Source organism: Gopherus evgoodei, chromosome 5 (genome assembly GCF_007399415.2).
Source record: "Gopherus evgoodei ecotype Sinaloan lineage chromosome 5, rGopEvg1_v1.p, whole genome shotgun sequence".
Classification (NCBI taxonomy): Eukaryota; Metazoa; Chordata; order Testudines; family Testudinidae; genus Gopherus; species Gopherus evgoodei.
Window position 1 is genome coordinate 45,997,011 of NC_044326.1, and position 21,754 is coordinate 46,018,764.

A 21,754-nucleotide genomic window follows, 5' to 3' on the forward strand; every position below is an offset into this window, starting at 1 on the left:
CTGAGCGTCTGGATAGAGTCTGTCCTTCATAAACATCACCATCAGATTTGGCAGGTCAAATTAAGCCTCAATGACACCTGTGCAATCTCATTACATTCAACAGATTTTCAAAGAAGTAACAGGTTGGAACTTAAATAATTCTGTTACTGATGCACAAGAAGAACAGATCCAGCTCCCTATTTCTTAGGTGTGTTGAATCTGTAGGGCTACCAGGAGTAAGGCTGTAAAATAATTTTGCCACCATAGTAAGCGGATATGACTCTTGAGAGTCTTGATACAAAGAGGAGGCCAATAAATTGAGAAATGAGACATCACTTCTAGACATTTTCAAAGCAGACATGCAATTTAATGGACTGGTTAATTCTGTAAGACCACACACTGCACTTGTTATCCAGTTCCATTTGGCATTCAAGATAACTTGCTTAAGCTGCATGTGAAGGCAAAAGTAGTTTGATATTTCTGAGGACTTCCCGCTCTACTGCTCTTCTCCTGTTAGTATAATCTTCTGTTTCATTTTCAACAGCCAAAGTACAACAGCATATGGCAGTTTTCCAACTGGCAAAAATGAAGAATTCGTAAGAACAATGTTAGACTCTGATTTAAATGGACACTAAGGAGAGAAGCCAAGCTTCCCTGTTTTAACATGCTGACTTTGTTTTGTGTGAGCTGAGAACTTTCCCTCCCTTAACCCCTTTCATTTTCTTTTACACAAGAAGAGCAATTTAATGGAACAGTGGAAACTTTTGGTACTGTGCCAAATGAGATATAGAGTTAGTTTCAATCAAACTGTCTTTTTTCTAAATGAAAAGATGAGAAAAAGAAATTTATACATATAAGCAAAACAATAGTCACACCAACTAGAATTATGCCCAAAGAAAAGTAGAGCTGGTTGGAAAAGATTGTTGGTTTTTGCAGGAAATTTTGAATTTTTCCCCAGTTTTTCAATGAAAAACCAAAACTAAAAATTGTCAATGTCACCGAAAAAGAGGGGGAAAAGAAGAGAGAGAGAAAAGGAGTGGGAGAGAAGAAAAATGCCAAATGATGAAAATAGCATAAGCGTGTCTAAACCAGAAACTACCATACTGGGACCGCCCCAGAACCCACTTCTCATGCAGTTGGGACCAGGGCTGCCCGGGGGGGGGGGGGGGGGTTGGAAGTGGGGCAATTTGCCCCAGGCTCTGCAGGGGACCCCACGAGAATATAGTATTCTATAGTACTGCAACTTTTTTTAATTTGCCCCAGGCCCCCTGAATCCTCTGGGCAACCCTGGTTGGGACTCCCATCCCATTTAATAAAATAAGATCAGGACAGACGTGTCTCCTCCCTTTCTCTCCCCATCTGCTTACAACACCCTGGGGGCCACGATGACCCTCAGTGAAGAACCTATGGTCTAAATGATATCAGCATGTTAAATCTGACTGCTCACAAATATGTCCCATGATTTTGTTGAAAATCAAAGAGCATCCATAGCTGTCTTATTTGTAAAACAAAACAAAACAAAACACTTTCATTCAAATAGTGCGGAATCTAAAGACCGGTTTTAAAACTTTACATATTTCAAACACACGCAGGAAGAGAGAAACTACTCTGCCTATTCAAAACAAACAAGTTGAGTCCTTCTAAGATCAGGTTTGGAGGGCTAGCTCAAACAGTCTCAAATTAAAAATAAATCCCCAAAGATAACCTAAATGAAAATTAAGTCATCACATCTGTCATCTGTTATGCTCTTAAACAGGTTAGAAAATCAATTTAATTTCATTCTATCTCACATGTAAGCTGGATAATAACTCTTCCTTAATGTTACTTTATGCTCAGCAGCTACAAACCAGTTTTGTTTTGTTTGATCAGACTACCATAAGCATTACTCAGGGAACACACATGAGCTTATCAAAAGGATTTCCATACTGTTAACTTATTCAGGCTTTGTAGAGTCAAAGAAACAGGCATAGAATTTGATGGGGGAGAAAGAATGTCTATATATTTCAACACCCAAAGTGATTTGAGATTAATTTCTAATCCCATGTTGAACTGGTATGTAGTACAGATGATTTCTCAAGCTTTTATCTCCTTAACCTCCAGCAAAGATCCAGTTATGGATGAATATTTGACCCTGGCTACCTCATGCGAAGAAATAATTACCTAAATCACCATTAACATTCAGGCCTGCTTTCTTGACTCCCCTGCTGTAATCTGTGTTTATTGCTTCTAGTTGCTGGCCCACAGAAAGAATAAGGGATATACCTCTCTTTCAGCTAAGGGCAGAGGCAGCTTTTAAAACTGAAAAGCCAGAGTTTGGGTCCCTGCTAACCAAGTCTGTGCATGTGATTTGCTTAGTAATTAAAATTGTGCCTTTTGTGTGCACTATTGCCAATCCTCAGCATTCAAAAATCATGAATCCTCCCCTACCCCCCCAAAAAATCATAAAACTGGCTTAAAAAATCACAAGATTTAAAAAAAGTAATACATTTTAGGTTCTTTTTATTTGCCTCTGGCTTCTAAGCCTTTACAACGCACCTGGTTCACTCTTTCAGGCATTTCTCCACAACTGTGAAGGCTAGAAAACGGAACTTATTTAGCTTTTTAAACTAGAGTTCTTTGAGATGTGTGATCCCTATCTGTATTCCACAGTGGGTACACATGTGCTCCATGCGCCTGCAACTGGAGAATTCTTGAAAGTAGGGTCAATTACTTACAAAGGGTAAGTAACTTCTGTTTCTTCTTCGAGTGCTGGTCCCTATGAGTATTCCATTGTGTGTGACTGACAAGCAGTGCTCTAAGAGGAGGAGAGTTTGAGGATGAAAATGATGACTGTTTGGAGAACCTGTATCCCAAAGCATGAGTCAAAGGCGGAGGTTTAGACCAAGGTATAATGTCTCGTGAATGCGTGGATATAACTCCATGTTACTGCCTTGCAAATATCAAGCAGCAGTACCTTGTGAAGTGATGCTACAAAGTTTGCCTGTGCTCTTGTAGAGTGAGCCTGTGCTCTTGTAGAGTGACCCCTTCCATGTTGGGGAGACGGATGTGCCAACTGATAAAGTAGGATACAAACAGAAATCCACTTAAGAGATTCTCTGCGAGGAAATAGTGTGTTCTTGGACTCATTCCACTACAGCAACAATCTAGGTGACTTTCTGATCTGTTTCACTCTCTGTGGGCAAAATGCCAAAGCTCTTCTCATCTCAAGGGAATGAAGACTTTTCTTTCCGTTTGAAGCATGGGGCTTCAGAAATTACACAGGTAAGCGAATAGATTGATTAGTGAGATATTCTGAAACTACTCTGGGGGTGAATTTCAGGTGCAGTCGTAGTGAAACTTTGTCGTTATGGAATAGTGTGTATGGGCATGGGTGTGTCCGCCATTAGCATCCCAAGTTCACCTGCCCTTCTGGCTGCGGTGATTGCAATTAGGAAGGCTATCTGCATTGACAGATGAGGTGAATTAGTGAGTGCACAAAGTTAAGGGGTTTTCTTTGGTACTGGTGGGAAGATTCTGATTAAACCTTTTAGGAACCCAGACATTATTGGGTGAGTAAACACAGAATAGCCCTCTGCTGGTGGGTGGTGCACTGATTTCCACCAAGTGAACCTGTAGGGAGTTAAGGGAAAGACCCTTATGGATAAGGAGGTAATCCAAGATAACAGGAATATCTGCTGATTCTAGAGACATATGCTCTTGCTGAGATCATACAGAGAAATATTTCCATTTGCCTAAATGACTTTTTCTGGTGGAGACATTTCTGCTATTATTAAGAATAGTTTGCACAGTTTCAGAGAAGGAACATTGTAGGTTCAACACTCATCCCAATACCAAGCTGTGAGATGAAAAGCACCTGAGTTGGGGTGTCTGTATCATTCTCATGCATTGAGAAATAAATAAATAAAAAAAATTGGAGATGTACCTCCTAGAACTGGAAGGGACCTTGAAAGGTCATGAGTCCAGCCCCCTGCCTTCACTAGCAGGACCAAGTACTGATTTTTGCCCCAGATCCTTAAGTGGCCCCCTCAAGGATTGAACTCATAACCCTGGGTTTAAGCAGGCCAATGCTCAAGCCACTGAGCTATCTCTTCCCCAAAGATCTAGAAAGGGCAGAATGCTGATAAGTAGGCAAGTTCACAGTTGTAGGAGATTAAGGAACCAGAACAGTCTGAGCCATTTGATTATGATGAGAATGACTTTCCCTTCCAGTTCTAGGAGATAGGTATATCTCCTATTATTATTATTATTAATAAAAACTTCTGTTGATAAGGGAGACAAGCTTTTCAGCTTACACAGACCTCTTCTTTAGTTTGTTAAAAACAGCTTGTTTAAAACTCTGAAATATTTACAGACTTGAAGATAAAAAGAAGCTCTGGACACTGGCAGGATGTTGACTCAGGCCATGAGGTGTAAGAAGGAACTAAAGAGGCGGTGGCTCCACACTATGCCCTTGTACCTTTGACACAGAACATGAGAAGAGCAAGATCGAACGTGTAGGCACAGACCAATGGACATTACTTGCAAAAATTCTCCGGTCTCATACACATGGAAAGCATGTGTACCCACAGTGCAATGCAGATAGAGACCAGCACCTGGGGAAGAATTTGCTTTTTTTCATTTTTAAATGAAAGCTGATGTTTTCACACAGCCACCTGCCTTCAGGAGCTGGTGCTTTAGGAAAAGATACCAAATATCATAAGAGTCACAACAAAATCATGCAAGCTGGCAACATTCAGTGTCTGCAGCCCATGACTTTGTTACATACTCCTTCCTAGGGTGCTTGCCATCCTTAACTGTCATGAACAGAAACTAGCAAAGATGAAACAGAGCAAGTCATACTGCCCTATCTCCTTATTAAACTGAGATATTAGCATCGTGGCTGAAACACAGGTCCCAAGACTGAAGATGCATTGTAGCATGAGCAAAGCTAAGGCAATCCATAACAAGCAAGCCTGCAGCAGGTAATGGGTGACATTGTCTGCTGCATTCCAACCTCCTTGCAGAGCACAAAGCCCAAACCAGCCAAATCTGACTAGCTGAGAAAGCTTCAGAACTGGGGGAGCTTGAGAGCTGGCAGAGTCAGCATACTCAATGCTGGTGAACAAGGGGCACTGGGGTATACCAGATGTGTGGAGAGAGAACACTTTGCTCTAGCTATCCCCAGCTAGCATGTAGCATAGTCCGTCCAATCCCCGCCTGGTTGCGGTATTCTATGCTAGGGCTGCTGTTGGGGCTTAGCCAAACAGAAAACCAGGAAGTGGATACTTGGCACAGCAGAAAATCTGGGCAAGAGTCTGCACAGTGGATAATAATGGCTATTCTAGCTGACTTGCGAGTTATGTTATCATTGGATAAGGAGGCATCCTTTGACTAGGTAGATTAAATCAACTTCTCTGCAGAACATAGAAAACTCGGAATAGGGCCACGTTTCCGAAAATGGGTCAGTAATATATTCCTATCTGACAGTTAAAGTTTTAATAAATGCCTGCAAATCAAAAAGATTTACCCCAAAAAGGAAGCTCAAAATATCATGTCACCCATAACTTTGCTCCCGGCAATGGAGTCTTCAGTTCAAACAAAAACATAAAGGGTAGCATTATCAATGGATAAGGCATTAAAGGCAAACCTCCTGCACTCGTGCAAAGAGCTCAGTAAAATCTTAAGGTTTCATACATATTTTGACAAAAATTAAAGCTAGATTATGTGGACAAGGGACCTGGAAGGGTGCTGTAGTTTTATCTGTTTGAATGTTAGCTAAGTGGTATTTTATGTCTTCATGTTGCGAAGGATTCAGAGTTTCTTAGTAGATGGACAGGGAGTTATTCTATAAAAATTATATTGTAACACAATGTCATGCTACAGGTGAGCTGTGGGCCCAGACTTGCAGGTCTGCTCTATGTCTAAGACAAAACACTTTCAATATGTATTACAGCCACCTCACTAATGGAATTTAAGCATCATTTCCTCTCTAAAGAGATCCACAACACTACTTTAAAATTATCAAGATGCTCTGGTCCCAGGAAACAATGGCTATTTTCTTTTAAACACAAAGGTGATCTAGAGAGCAATTATTTACTTTTCTAGTAAAAGACGACAAAAATTTACAAAAATGAGTATTTTCCCTACCTAAACCATTTATTTCACAGTTCCAGGTACTGCCTATCTGTTTCTCAGATGAGTTTTTCATAGGTATGCTTGCAGGAATTTGTTTAGCTTCTTAAAACAGGGCATAAAAGAACAGGTGAGAACTACATTTCAATAAATGGAGAAAGATAGGTGCAAAAATCAACCCTGTACAATTTAGCAAATTGAACTAGCCTGGCCTCAAAGACCTTTGAAAAATACTGAATACTGCTCACAGAGTTATCTTCAGGGAGCTACCGTCTAGATAAACATTTACCACTGTCCCAGACACTGCTATTAGTCAATAACAAATGTTCTACACCAGAAGTGCCCACTTTAACAAGATGTAGCTGTCATAGCGTAGCCCAGCTTGGCATGCCCTCCTGTTGCAGGCTGCAGTATGACAGCATACCTGCCTGGACTTTCCTTCTCAGGTGACTCAACAACTTAGCTTCAGGCTTTCTTGTCACAATGCTACTCATCCTTAGGGCTGGTTTATCACAACAACATAGTCCAAATAATTCATAACAAAAATCCCACATGTGGTCCATTTCTCATCCCAGCATAGTCATTAAAACTCAAGACATCTTGTATCTCGATGCCCCACATACTGGTGCCTTCGACCATGCCCAGACTCTGACAGTCCTCTCCTGTCCTTATTCTAGATCAGCCACCCCAGGCCTTCCCAGCAGGCATGTCCACAGCTTCTGTGCTAGAAACATCCTTGCTGGGGAGCACCTCTCTTCCTGGGCCTCTCACATTTTCACTGGGGTCCAACTTTGTGGTCCTGGAGATGTCAGTGAGTAAACTCCTCTGCTGCTCCCTTGCCCTCAGCCCTCTCTGGTCCTGGCTCTCTGCCAGTCAGCAAACCCTCTTGTTGTTCTCTTGCCTTCTCCCAGGAACCACCTTCTACTTCTTTCCGGGACTTCCAGAGTCCCCTGATCTCTGGCAACAATCATCTGCCCTTCCTGACTAAACCAGTCTGCTCTGACTCAGTGGGACTCCCTCTCACTGGGTCTCTTCCTGATCCTTTACAACCCTTTGTGCTGGTCCACCCTCTTAATTGGCTAAATAGGAACACCTGCTCTGGCGCAAGAGTTGGACCTACTTCATTTACTGGGACCAACCATTCTCTTCTTAGGTACCGGTGACGGGGAGCAGTGCTGGGCAGAACCCAGTGCCAGGGATGTGCTGTGCTCCCAGGCCGAGGTGCTGGGGGAAGAGTCTGGCCAGGAAGGCTCGGATGCCAGGTGGAAAGCAGCCTCTATGAGAAGGGCCCTGAAATGAACATCTTGTTCTGAGTTTTGGGACCAAAGTTCTTAGCGATGTGATACTTATCCTTCACATGTGATTCCCCCACGCACTTGAGGAAGCTGCTATGGAGGTCATTAACAGGCATCGGCCTGTTGCAGTCAGAGCAGGGCTTAAAACCCAGAGACTGGGCTTGCCTCACCTGAAGCAAAGTTCCCACTGGGTCTCTATCTCTAACTACACTACTTAACAACTACTTACTAACTAACTACAGTAAACAAACTATTTACAAGGCCTTAAGGCTCAAAGACTGAAGTAGAAGAACCGTTAACTCTTGCAAGGCAAGGGAAAGGTGCTCCGACTAACCACCACGGGCGGTAGGAAGGAACGGAGAGGATGTAGGGCCGGCAGCGCCTAATATATCAATGCATGAGCGCAGCACTCAAAAGGGCGCCACAGCCAACTCTATGGATACCGCTAAGGCAAAAATCTCCAACAGCCGCGCCCATGGGCGTGCACTCACCTAGAATGGAATCGACATGAGCAAGCACTCGAAGAAGTACTAAAAAGTAGATATGGTTTCCTCCGTATTTGCAGCACTTCCTACTGCTTACTCTATAGGGAATACCTAGAGAATACTGAGAATAGCTCTATTTGAAGTGATTGTTAAGTTTTTAAGGACAGCCACTGTATCACTGGTACAGAACTTAACCATTATTTTATACTGCATAGTTTTTTTAAAAACTTCAGTATAGTGACAACCCTACAATCACGTCCCCATTTCTTCCCCCACTCTAATGCCTTGTGACTCATCTAGATTCTCCACTGTCTATCTATCCCTCCTTTTTGAAGTGCTCTGTTCCAAAGAATAGAAGTTCTCCTTCTTTCCAAAACATTCTTTTTTTCCTTCCTCACTCTCATCCCACTTCTCTCCCACCATTAGATCCTCCTTACCATTGCTAAAAACAAAGTTACCTTATTTTGCTGATACGGTATTTGTAAGGGTGTTGTTTGTGTGTAAGCCAAGCGCTTGTTACCATAGATCTGTGGTTCGATAGGCTAGGATTTTCCCTAGACATCCACTTCATTCTGGGACATTAGTCAGAAAGGAAAGCCCTGATCCACAGAGAATGAGATAGAGCGACACACCAGGCTCACATGTAAAGATGTACTAGTAGGTAAGTGAACATTTTAATACATCTGACATACTTACATTTTCTTCTGGTGGTGGCATCAGGCAGAAAGGACTGAAGGCTTGTCTACACCACAAAGTTGCACCACTAAAACTTAAGGTGTGAATTTAAATCAATATAGGTAAGCCAGTGCAAAAGGCTGTGTGGACACTTTCATTTTGGTATAAGGATGGCTTATTTTGGTTTAGCTTAAGTCATTAAGGAACAAGTTTAACTAAACTAAAATAAGTATCAGAGGGGTAGCCGTGTTAGTCTGGATCTGTTAGCATGGATCTGTTAGCATGGATCTGACATGCATCTGAGGAAGTGGGTATTCACCCACGAAAGCTCATGCTCCAAAACGTCTGTTAGTCTATAAGGTGCCACAGGATTCTTTGCTGCTTAAACTAAAATAAGCCACTTGAACCAGAATAAAAACATACACATAGCCTTTTGCATCAGTTTAATTAAACTGATTTAAAAACTGATTGAGGTTACACCAATGCAGCTTTCTCATGTAGACAATTCCTCCGAAATGACTTTATTAACAGGAGTGGGGAAGTGCTGTGGAAGTACCCAGAGATGCAGCTGCATTGGGGAAAAGGAGGAGAGAGAAGATGGCTATTTCTCACCAGGAATATCAAAACCAAATCAACTGCTCTCCCATTGAGAATGTTGCTCAGAAAAGCCACTAAGGTCCCCTTCCTTCAATACAATCTCTACCCTATGCCCTATTAGTATGATGCCTGTTTTGTCCTTACTCCAAAGTTACGAGGGCCTTGGGGATTGAGTAATACTGATTAATGGTGTCTCAAGTTTGGAAGATTCAAGCTATAATTACGCACTCTTAGAACTGGTGTTATCTTTTCAAAAGAGCCAGGTGCACAAATCCTGCTCAAATCTACTTCATTTTCAACCCTTCTTGGCCAAGTAATTTAATTCAAAATACTAAATTTATAATTCATAATCTAATATAGCTTGATTAGTTTCCAGCTCTCCTGGTATTTAAAGCCCTTTATGGGATTAGCCCCAGGAACCTGAGAGATCATAACACCAGGACATCAGATATATAGATAAAGTTTTATAGTGTTTCAACCAGTATTTTAAAGGGATGCTGATAAACTGGAGAGGCCCCAAGATATTCTTATCTGAAAAATATATAAAGCGCTGTAAAATGGCATTCTAAACCATTCTCTAGCTCTAAAGATTTACACTCTATTGTTTGTACCTGGAGTATTTTATAGCAAGGGGGAACAAAGCATCAAAATTGTAGTGGGAGACCCAAACTCCATGATGCTCGTGTAGGCTGTTCGGTGTCTCTTTTTTTGGTTGGGTAATGAAGAGAATGGGAGGCTCTTCACCGTGGTTCAAACCAAGTAGTGTCCATCAGGCAGTCTCTGTCTGGGAATATGGTTACTCCATCCACTGAACTACTGCAGCTTCCAGCCACGTCAGTGTGGAAGCTCCCCTGAGACTTCTTTCTTCTTCCAATGTAGTTTCTTTTCCCCAGATACCTTTCAAGAGTATCTCAACCCTCTTTAGATTGACAGTGCACTCAAATCTAAAAATAAAATATTTAATAGGGCTGTCAAGCGATTAAAAAAATTAACCGTGATTAATCGCACTCTTAAAAAACAATAGAATACCATTTATTTTAAATATTTTAGGATGTTTACTACGTTTTCAAATATATTAATTTCAATTACAACACAAAATACAAAGTGAACAGTGCTCATCTCATATTTATTACAAATATTTGCATTGTAAAAAACTTTTTTTCATTTCACCTCATACAAGTACTGTAGTACAATCTCTTTATCATGAAAGTTGAACTTACAAATGTAGAATCATGTACAAAAAAACCTGCATTCAAAAATAGAACAATATAAAACTTTAGAGCCTACAAGTCCACTCAGTCCTACTTCTTGGTCAGTCAATCGCTCAGACAAACAAGGTTGGTTACAATTTGCAGGAGATAATGCTGCCTGTTTCTTGTTTACAATGTCACCTGAAAGTTAGAACAGGCATTCATATGGCACTGTTGTAGCTGGCATTGCAAGATATTTACATGCCAGATGCGCTAAAGATTCATATGTCCCTTCATGCTTCAATCAGCATTCCAGAGGACATGCTTCCATGCTGATGACGGGTTCTGCTTGATAATGATCCAGAGCAGACATGTTCATTTTCATCCTCTGAGTCAGATGCCACCAGCAGAAGATTGATTTTCTTTTTCGGTGGTTTGGGTTCCGTAGTTTCTGCATCAGAGTATTGCTCTCTTAGGACTTCTAAAAGCATGCTCCACCCCGCGTCCCTCTCAGATTTTGGATGGCACATCAGATCCTTAAACCTTGGGTCGAGTGCTGTAGCTATTTTTACAAACCTTCTTTGCATTTTGTCAAATCTGCTGTGAAAGTGTTCTTAAAAGGAACATGTGCTGGGTCATCATCCGAGACTGCTATAACATGAAATAAATGCACAATGCCGGTAAAACAGAGCCGGAGACACATAATTCTCCTCCAAAAGAGTTCAGTCATAAATTTAATTAACACATTATTTTTTTAATGAGCGTCATCAGCATGGAAGCATGTCCTCTGGAATGGTGGCCGAAGCATGAAGGGGCATATGAATGTTTAGCATATCTGGCATGTAAGTACCTTGCAGCACAGGCTACAAAAGTGCCATATGAACACCTGTTCTCACTTTCAGGTGACACTGTAAATAAGAAAGAGGCAGCAGTATCTCCCATCAATATAAACAAACTTGTTTGTCTTAGCGGTTAGCAGACTAAGAAGTAGGACTGAGTGGACTTCTAGCCTCTAAGGTTTTGCTCTGCAGTTTTTGAGTGCAGTTATGTGACCAAAAAAAATCTGCCTTTGTAAGTTACACTTTCAGGATAAAAAGATTGCACTTCAGTACTTGTATGAGGTGAACTGAAAAATACTATTTCTTTTGTTTATCATTTTTACAGTGCATATATTTGTAGTCAAAAAAAATAATATGAAGTGAGCACTGTGCACTTCGTATTCTGTTTTGTAATTGAAATCTATATTAAAAATGTAGAAAAACATCCAAAAATATTTAACAAATTTCAATTGGTATTCTATCGTTATAAGTGTGATTAATCGCGATTAATTTTAAAAATCATGATTAAATTTTTGAGTTAATTGTGTGAGTTAACTTCGATTAATTGACAGCCCTAATGTTTAATAAACGATAGTGCTGTCATTTGGGCCAAAATTTTCAAACCTGAGTGCCTAAAGTCAGGCTCCTAAATCTGTATTGAGGCATTTGCTTTTCAAAGGTAGTGAACACTCACAAATCCCATTGAAATTAACGGGCATTGCAGGTACTCCACACTTCAGAAAAATCAGGCACTGTTATTTAGTTGCCTAAATAGGGATATAGGGTTCTATTTTTAAGGCTCCCAGATTTTGAAAATTTGGGCCACTGTGGTTTATTCCATCTCATTTATGTTTTTATTGTTCTAAATGTTTTTCCAGTTTTCCTACCTTCCCCCAAACCTAGTAACTTCTTCCCCACCTCTTTCTCTAGAGCAGTGGTTTTCAACTATTTACCACCGTGGACCGCATCCAAATACTGCCTGTATGGCCCTGAGGCTGTCACATGGGCCAGAGCTCTGTGCTGAGGTGGAGAACCACTGCTCTAAGGCTATGTTTCAGGCACATACATTTCATCACTGTTACTACCTACTGTTCTTATCTTAGTGAGTTATTTTGATTCAGAGTGTCTCCCTCTATTCCCTTTACTGCCTGCCTGTCTCTTTTCCCAACAGCAGGTTTCTAAGCAGGCTAGATCTCATCATCTTTGTTTCCATGTACCTCGTTCTCATGTTTTTTCTCTGTCTAGCTCCTTTCCTTTCTGTGACAGTCTTTATACTTCCTAGTCTCTTTCCCAGCTATGTGCACCAAAACCAAATCAGATGATGAAAGCAACCAACATTAAGAGAACAATGGTTGTGGAAAATGTAGGATAGTTAACCATTGTGACACACTAATTGGCAAAATATCAGCAGGGTATGTGAGGGAGCATAATTCTATTACCTTCTATGTACTTACACAGTAGTGGAGCTCCTATCACTATAGGATCTGAATGACTCCCAAGCATTTAAAAATAAAACACCAACAATCATCACTCTCTCTTAACTCTTAGCTTGCCACACCAATAACTCAATAAATGTACAGGCTTTTCTGTTTGTTTTGGGTGTGAGTGATCAAGTCATTGGCTGAAGGCTCAGTTGAAGAAATTAGTTTTACATCTAGTTCTGAGCGCAGTGAGCCCTACGATTAATCTAATCTCTTGTGGGAGTCGGTTCTATGAACAGTTCCTGTGAAAGTTCAGCTTCCAGCATGCATGAACTTCTCCCTGTTGGCTGACAGTGGCGTTCTTCAGGTGAAACATAGCTGTTGTGTGAAGTCATGGTCACAGAGGGAGTTATGATCTCTCAGGTTGCTAGGGCTAATCCCATAAAGGGCTTTAAATACTAGGAGAGAGCCTTTGAACCTGACTCCTCAGTGAATGGGGAGCAGCAAAGAGAGGAGAGAATTGGGGGAAATGTGTTAATGGCGACCTCTGTTATTAAGTGGTTGGGCTGCTGCCTTTTGTACCAGATAGAAATTTATGTTCATAAAGCACAGAAGATGAAGGAGTGCAGCTGTGTGAGAATGTGAATTTTGACCCAAGTAAGAAACTCTCCTACTTGCTCAATTATTTCTCCTGCTAATCTCCATGTGCTGCCCCTTTACCATTCTACTAAACCAGAAATTGCCAGCAGTGGCAATGAATACGTACTGGTAACATAAAATCACGCCACTCACAAGTGAAAAAAGTCACATTTCACAGTTTTAGGAGGCTTACGCTTTCACAGTTGTGAAATCAAAGCTCTGAAACAGGGCACTTTTTAAAGTGAGGAAAAGTACAAGTCAAGGTTCACTGTTTTTAAGCACTGACTGCAGTATGTACAGTACATGAAGTGAAGTTAAACATACGATTATGATATGCAGGCTTACCTCATTTGTCACAATCCTAGCCCCCAACAATGAGCTGTTCTTTACTGCCTTGAAACCAAACAAAACTGAAGTGACATTTAAGATTTTCCTTATTTTTTTAATATTTCCTGCTGTGATTCTCAATCACGCTGCCAGGACAAAGGGAGATTTAACGGATGACTAAGAAAAATGAGTTTCATCCTGAAAATTATGTGTATCTTTCATGCGTATGAAACAGAAAATAGGACAAGAGGAAGGACATATACACATTACTTTCTTTTTGCTCTCATAATTATCACAAAGACATAGCACTCTGATGTGTGTATGTAATCAAATACAAGCAGCAAAGAGTCCTGTGGCACCTTATGGACTAACAGACGTATTGGAGCATGAGCTTTCGTGGGTGAATACCCACTTCGTCGGATGCATGCGCCACAGGACTCTTTGCTGCTTTTACAGATCTAGACTAACATGGCTACCCCTCTGATACTTGTAATCAAATACAGTAGCTCAGAGTCACAGCATGGTACATATGTATTTGTACATACACACACACACACACACACACACACACACACACATCCCTCTCTCATAGGAACTCGTTTGGTTAACCACTTTATAAAAGGTAGAATAGTCTTTCTTAAGGTTAGATTACTTCGTCAAAAAGTATTAGCGTCAAGGCATGATTAACTGAAGGTAAAAAAATCACTTTTCAACATATAAAATAATCACACAGTTTAAGTCAGCAAAATGGTCAAGTAAATCCTGAAGCTTTTCCTTATCACAGAACTGTATTAAAAAGAAATTAACTCTAGAGGTCAAGTTAATAGCGTTGTGTATGGAGAGAATTATTAAAATCTCCCAGACGACTCTTCTGCCTGAGGTGAGCTAGCAGACATATCCTCAGATTAAACTTTCATCAGCAGATCTCTATATTTCATCAATCTTTCATTACCGCACAGTTTAGAAAATCACCAGGCAGGTATCATTAGAAAACCTTTCATCTTTCCAACACAAAATCCAACCAAATTACTACAAGGAAAAATACTGTTAGAAACGAGGACCTGGAGAGAGCAATGACGTTTACATAGCTCAATATGCAAAATGTTTGAGTTTCTGTATTGTTCTAAATGATCACTTCCTTTCACAACAAACAGAAGTGAATATGTGTACTATGGATGGCACTACAGGATTTGGAAAGCAAGTCATTACTGCGTATTAATATACTAACAGCATCCACGTGCAACAAGATTATATCAGAGCATTTCATGCCAGAAGTAATGATTTTACAGACTTCCTTAAAATTAATCCACACAGGACACACAAAAGAGATTATACATTTGTGTGTCTCCTAATCTTTCTCTCTCTCTGTTTTCTCTGATGATGGCAGCTTCTCCCTCTACCTCTACGCAAGGAGTCCTCTGATTTCACCCTGTTGAGGACGAAACAGACTACTTGCCAGGATGAGCTCACGCCTGCACTTACCTTTATATACAAAAGGGCAGGGGAGTGACATCCAATTGAATATAGAGATGTATATCCCAGGGACCACAGGTTGCAGTATGATCAAGTTATATCCCAAGCGTCCTGCATCTAACTGTGACCCACATAATAGAGCACTTGACCTCTCTAACTTAGGAGTTCAACCATAGCTCAAGTTCTCTCTTGTCACAAATGCCCCTTCTCTGGCTACTGGGGCTTGCTCAGCAAACCTTGCATTATTTACGCTGTCCTTCAAAGAACAGTTACTGCATGGAGCCTCCGTTACCCCCAAATTCTCACTGTAATTTTGGCGATTCATAGCTGTAATTTTGCTCATGCTGCTTTGTTTTGAAAAAAAATTACCTGCTAATTAACAGCACATACTGTATGAGTTTATTTATAGGCAATGGTTGTATTGTTTGTTCTAGAACCCTCTCTAATCCAATAGATGCATAAAAATTTAAACAAACAATTTGAGAAAAATGTAGGTAATCTCCAGGTCTAAACACCTGAAGGAAGAAGACTTTGTACAGTATTTAAAATATGTGTAGCCTCTTTACCAAGATTCATACAAGGAAAAGAAAATACCTGAAGGCTCTGGAAGAGAAACTAATTTTGATGAAAAAGCGTAGCTCATAGCACACTAAATCTGAAAGGGACATTTTTGTATGTGACAGCAAATGAGATATTGTGGGCTATTTTTAGTTCCATGTTTATATATTAAAGCTTCAATAATTCTGTTTTCTCCTTGCTGTTATCAACAGCGACAAATCAGAAAAAGTAATTTATTGTGCAAACAAGAAACACTCAATTATAATATAAAACAGCCAAGTTTCTCTTCTGATGTTAAGGATAGAAAATTGGTTTGATCATCTCTGACATGGTTTTCTGTATTGCTGATGTCACTGTCATAGTATGAACCCCCACTCTGAACCTTAGCATCCTAAAGATGGGGTACCAGCATGAATTCCTCTAAGCTTAATTACTAGCTTCGATCTGATAGGGCTGCCACCAACCAGGACTTGCAGTGCCTGGTACACTCTGGTCCCCCCAAAACCTTCCCAGGGGACCCCAAGACCCAGACCCCCTGGATCTTAAAACAAGGAGGAACTGACTTTCCCCTCCCCCCTTTCCTCCTCTTAGACTTTCCCTCCCTGGGTCGTCTGGAGAGGCTTCACCAACTCACTGGTGAAACAAGATCCAAATTCCTTGAATCTTAACACAAGGGAAAATAAACCCTTCCCCCACTGTGTCCTCTCCCAGGCTTTCCCTCCCTGGGCTATCCTGGAGAGATAGACAGATTCAAGCTCTGTGGGCTTGTCTACATCAGAAAGTTGCAGCGCTGGTGAGGGAGTTACAGCGCTGCAACTTTGAAGGTGTACACATCTGCAGGGCACCACCAGCGCTGCAACTCCCTGTTTGCAGCGCTGGCCGTACTCCCGTTTTGTCTCGGGTGTAGAGGATCCAGCGCTGGTGATCCAGCGCTGGTAATCCAATGTAGACAGTTACCAGTGCTTTTCTTGACCTCCGTGGAAGGAGGAAGCCTCTGGTAATCAAGCTGGTTTCCTTTCCCGGTTTGCTCTCTCGGTCCCGGAGCCAGCCAGCAAACCGCAGGGAAGGAGACCTGCTTGCTCGGGGTTCCGGGACCGAGAGAGCAAACCGGGAAAGGAGACCAGCTTCGCCGCGGTTTGCTCTCGCGTTCCCGGAGCCAGCCAGCAAACCGCTGGGAAGGAGACCTGCTTGCTCGGGGTTCCGGGACCGCGAGAGCAAACCGGGAACGCCGCGGTTTGCTCTCTCGGTCCCGGAGCCACCCAGCAAACCGCAGGGAAGGAGACCTGCTTGCTCGGGGTTCCGGGACCGAGAGAGCAAACCGGGAAAGGAGACCAGCTTCGCCGCGGTTTGCTCTCTCGGTCCCGGAACCCCGAGCAAGCAGGTCTCCTTCCCTGCGGTTTGCTGGCTGGCTCCGGGACCGAGAGAGCAAACCGCGGCGTTCCCGGTTTGCTCTCTCGGTCCCGGAACCCCGAGCAAGCAGGTCTCCTTCCCTGCGGTTTGCTGGCTGGCTCCGGGACCGAGAGAGCAAACCGCGGCGTTCCCGGTTTGCTCTCTCGGTCCCGGAACCCCGAGCAAGCAGGTCTCCTTCCCTGCGGTTTGCTGGCTGGCTCCGGGACCGAGAGAGCAAACCGCGGCGTTCCCGGTTTGCTCTCTCGGTCCCGGAACCCCGAGCAAGCAGGTCTCCTTCCCTGCGGTTTGCTGGCTGGCTCCGGGACCGAGAGAGCAAACCGGACGTTCCCGGTTTGCTCTCTCGGTCCCGGAACCCCGAGCAAGCAGGTCTCCTTCCCTGCGGTTTGCTGGCTGGCTCCGGGACCGAGAGAGCAAACCGCGGGGAAGCTGGTTTCCTTTCCCGGTTTGCTCTCTCGTCCCGGAACCCCCCTTGAAGCCGCCCAACAGCGCTGCAGTGTGGCCACATCTAACACCACTTGCAGCGCTGGTTGCTGTAAGTGTGGACACTCTGCAGCGCTGGCCCTATACAGCTGTACTAATACAGCTGTAACAACCAGCGCTGCAAAATTTTAGATGTAGACATGGCCTGTGAATCTAAAACAAAGGGAAATTCGTCTTCTCCCTCCTCCTTTCCCCCCATCACTCCCTGGTGAGTTTAGACTCAATTCCCTTGAGCCTTAACAAGGGGAAAAAATCAATCAGGTCCTTTGAAAAGAAAAGCTTTTAATAAAAGAAAGAAAAAGTAAAAATTGTCTCTATAAAATCAAGTTGGAAAATGTTACAGGGTCTTTCAGCTTATAGACACTAGGGAGAGTCCTCCCCGCAGCACAAATACAATCCTTCCAGCAAAATACACATTTGCAAATAAAGAAAACAAACAAAAAAGACTAAACTGCCTTTCTAATTGGTACTTACTAATTTGAACAGAAGAGATTTTTTCAGAAAGATTGGAGGAATCTGCTTACATGTCTGGCCCCTCTCAGAACCCAGCGAGAACACACAGAAAAAAAAAAACCCAAGGAACACAAACAAAGGCTTCCCTCCACTGAGATTCCCTCCACTTGTCTCCTGATTGGTCCTCTGGTCAGGTGTTCCAGGTTTACTGCTAGTTAACCCTTTATAGGTAAAAGAGACATTAACCTTAACCATCTGTTTATGACAGTCACAAATAAAGTCACTTTTCAGCAGGAGACAGCATAGACATTACTTTACTTAAAGATTAACTAAGATCTGTATTTCTTTATCTATGGCAAATAAACATTTCTTATCATGGGTAGATTAGAGTAATGATGCTTTGGGCAGGGCTGCAATTCAGCCCCTGGGCAGGACATGCTACTGCAATGGGCTGGGATTGCAGTTACTGCCCCTATGTGCCTTGTGCGTGGAGGGTTTTGTATCAGTGGCCTCTCCTCCAGGTCATCCCCAATGAGCCCATCTGCACTGATCTATTTGGATCAGATATGGAGACAACCTGCTCTGTACTTGCATGCTCGCTCTCTCTCTCTCTCACCTCTCCCACCCATTAGGTGGCTTACATAGTACAGTGCGGCTCATGCATGCCTCTCCACCCCTGGAGAAACTTCATCCAGCAGCACGTGAACTTTCTCAACATTGCAGTGAGCAAAATGAGTACAACTGTCTTAAATGATTCCAAATAACTAATTATAACTGCTAGGCGTAATAACGTCATTACATACATCATAAATGTTGGATATTTCTGAAACCTGATAAATCTATGACTAGTGGGTATCTAGTCTGGTGTATTGGAGTTTAACAATTTGTGGACAAATATCACAACAATATAATTTTATCATACAGAGAATCTGAAATATTTGAAAACAAAGAGGTAACAGAAAAGCAAACTGTCTTCTCAAATTCTGTAAATAAATCATTTGGGTATGCAGTAAAAGCCTTTCTCTGTCCTTCAGACATTTGTTATAATGCACTTTTTCTGTTCAACTGTACCATATCAAAATGTCCCCAAAGATGCTCCATTTTCTAACCAAAGAAAGCTACTAGAAAATCTGACTTGAAGGGAAATGTGAAATGGGTTCATTTTCTCAAGCAAAGGAAGCACTTTAATGTTTTATTCATGAGAAGTTAAAACCTCTTTGCTTCCCAGCATTTCAAATTGGATTTGTCCTTGTAAATCTCTCAAAAATCTGAACCAAAAATACTAAAAATGCAACAAAAAATACCTGTCATTCAGAGGAATGAATGGCTCAGGGGAATGATATTGGGTCACAGAAACATTCACTTCAAGGTCACTGGTTCAAATATGGACCAGGTCTGTGCTGACCAAAAGTCAAAACCATCCAACTGGCTATTTGGCAGCTTTATGTGAAATGAGCAAGGGGTTTCAGTGATTGAGTTTCTGCATCATAAAAGCCTGAGTACTACAGGTGGCTTGGCAAGGGTTCCAAAAGAGAGGCTGTGGATGGTGGAGCCTGACCTACTTAGTCACTCTCTTAAAGTGATCCCTTCAGGCCAAGCTTGAAGCACATTGATAGGGCAGATAAGCCTTGGCTTTCATTGCTGCCACCTGATTAATCAGAAGGCTTCAGTTTTCAGTGTTATCAATCTAGCACCTTTTGAAAGTATTAATTCTAACTCAGGACTTTTCTTTTGCCAAGAAAGATTAACAGACATTTCGCTAACCCTGAAAGCCAACATGCTGATGTGACATGTATTAGAAATGTACAGGTTAAACAGCTTGTTTTACATCTGACGGGGTGCAGCAATACAATAGCCAGCAAAAACACAGCTCAAGAGTTCACTATGCTACCAGGCACAACCACTCTGAATCCCCTATTATAACTTATTACAAATTCAATTTACTGTCATTCCTTTTGGGAGAGAGAACACAAGCCATTTTAATAGTTATATTTCTGCAGCAATGCCACATGAAAAGGAAATATATTTGCGCCAGTGGCAAGGCTGAAAATACAGAGAGAGGCAAAAGTGGACAGGCTGGGAATGAGCACAAAGTATGAAGCAAAAGATAGCTAAGCCCCTGATTCAGTAAGGCACTAAGTACATGTTTAAGTCTATCCCACTTCAGGAAAGCACTTGAACATATGCTTAACTTGACTTCAATGGGAACTAAACACATATTTAAGTGCATTCTTGAATCAAAATCTTTAAAAACACCAGCGGGGGAAAACAGGTTCACTTTCTACTTTTATCAACTGTAATGTACCAGGAAGTGGAAACGGAACTATGTAAATACTTTCTTTACTATATATTGGTGAAATGTATACTCTGCAAGATAACTACGCTAAAGACATTTGAAAAATTATCCCTTGATTTTGGACATGTAAACAATTATTTCCACATCTAATTCCACATTCTAATTTAGTACTTAACTACAGGAACTCCTCACTTAACCTTGTAGTTATGTTCCTGGAAAATGCAACTTTAAGCAAAACGGTCTTAAGCGAATCCAATTTCCCCATAAGAATTAATGTAAACGAGGGGGTTGGGTTCCAGTGAATTTTTTTCACCAGACAGATGAAAGACTATATTATATACTGTATATACATACACACACAGGCAGTATACGTTTTAAACAAACAGTTTAATACTGGTACACAGTGATAATGATTGTGAAGCTTGGTTGAGGTGGAGGAGTCAGAGGGTAGGATATTTCCCAGAGAATGCCTTACTGCTAAATGAACTAGCAATTGACTGAGTCCTCAAGGGTTAACTCTCACAACACTCTACAAGGCAGCAGGAAAGGAGGGAGGGCAGACCCTGTGTGTGAGAGAAAAAATGCACATTTCCCCTTTAAGTAGCTGACCCCAGGATTAAGTACACTGCTTTGTTAATTAAATCAGCTTGCTGAGATCTGAGACGGCAGCTATTCCCTAGAATACGGGCCCCCACACGGTGCTCGCGGGTGCCGGGGCGTCTAAATGTGCCCGCATCCTGGCCGGCAGTTGAACATCCGCCGAAATGCCACCGAATTTCGGCATCATTTCAGTGGACGTTTGACTGCCACTAAGGTCCTTCGTCTGGCACCCGCCAGACGAAAAGGTTAGGTACCACTGACCTAGAAGCTCCCTCCCTCCGTCGTGTGTCCCCCTTGCTCTATGGAAGATGGGGTAAGCAGGGTGCAGGAGCAGGGGGGAGGGAGAGACACCCTCACAATAACCCCCCTTTTCCACCCTCCCGCCATACAGCAAACAGGAGTCTCTCGGAGCAGCTCCAAAGCAGAGGGCAGAAGCAGCACATGGCAGTGGGGGGAGGGACAGCTGGTCCACCCTGGTTCCAACCACCCACCAGCTAGCTGCAACAGGCTGCTTTTCATGAAAGCAGTGGACAAAGCAGGTGGCTGCTAAAACATTAGAAGGGAGCATTTCACAACTTTAAACGAGCATGTTCCCTAATTGAGCAGCAACTTAACATCGAAACAACGTTAACTGGGACGACTTTAAGTGAGGAGTTCCTGTACCTGATCTGCAAGCATAAATAGATTCATTCTTTGTGAACATAAAAGTTGCATAAACAACTTTAGAGGCCAAGTTGAGGCCCTTTGAATATCTTATCCAAATATCATTTTGCAAAATGTGCTATAGGGAGGTCTGAAAAAGAAAGGGGTGTGTTGGTTTTTTAAAGTAATTTACCTAACAAATATAATGAATATAAATACTCCCATAGTTACTGGAACATAATCACACAATAAAATGGCTATTTGTGATGCTTCCCTTGGCCAGCATATATACACCCAGCATATAT

General features: G+C 42.1%; 1 protein-coding gene across 13 annotated transcripts in view; it reads right to left on the minus strand.

The window, feature by feature from the left end:
• APBB2 (amyloid beta precursor protein binding family B member 2) overlaps positions 1-21,754 on the minus strand; it is a 315,643-nt gene that overhangs the window by 46,356 nt on the left and 247,533 nt on the right. The window lies entirely within an intron of this gene.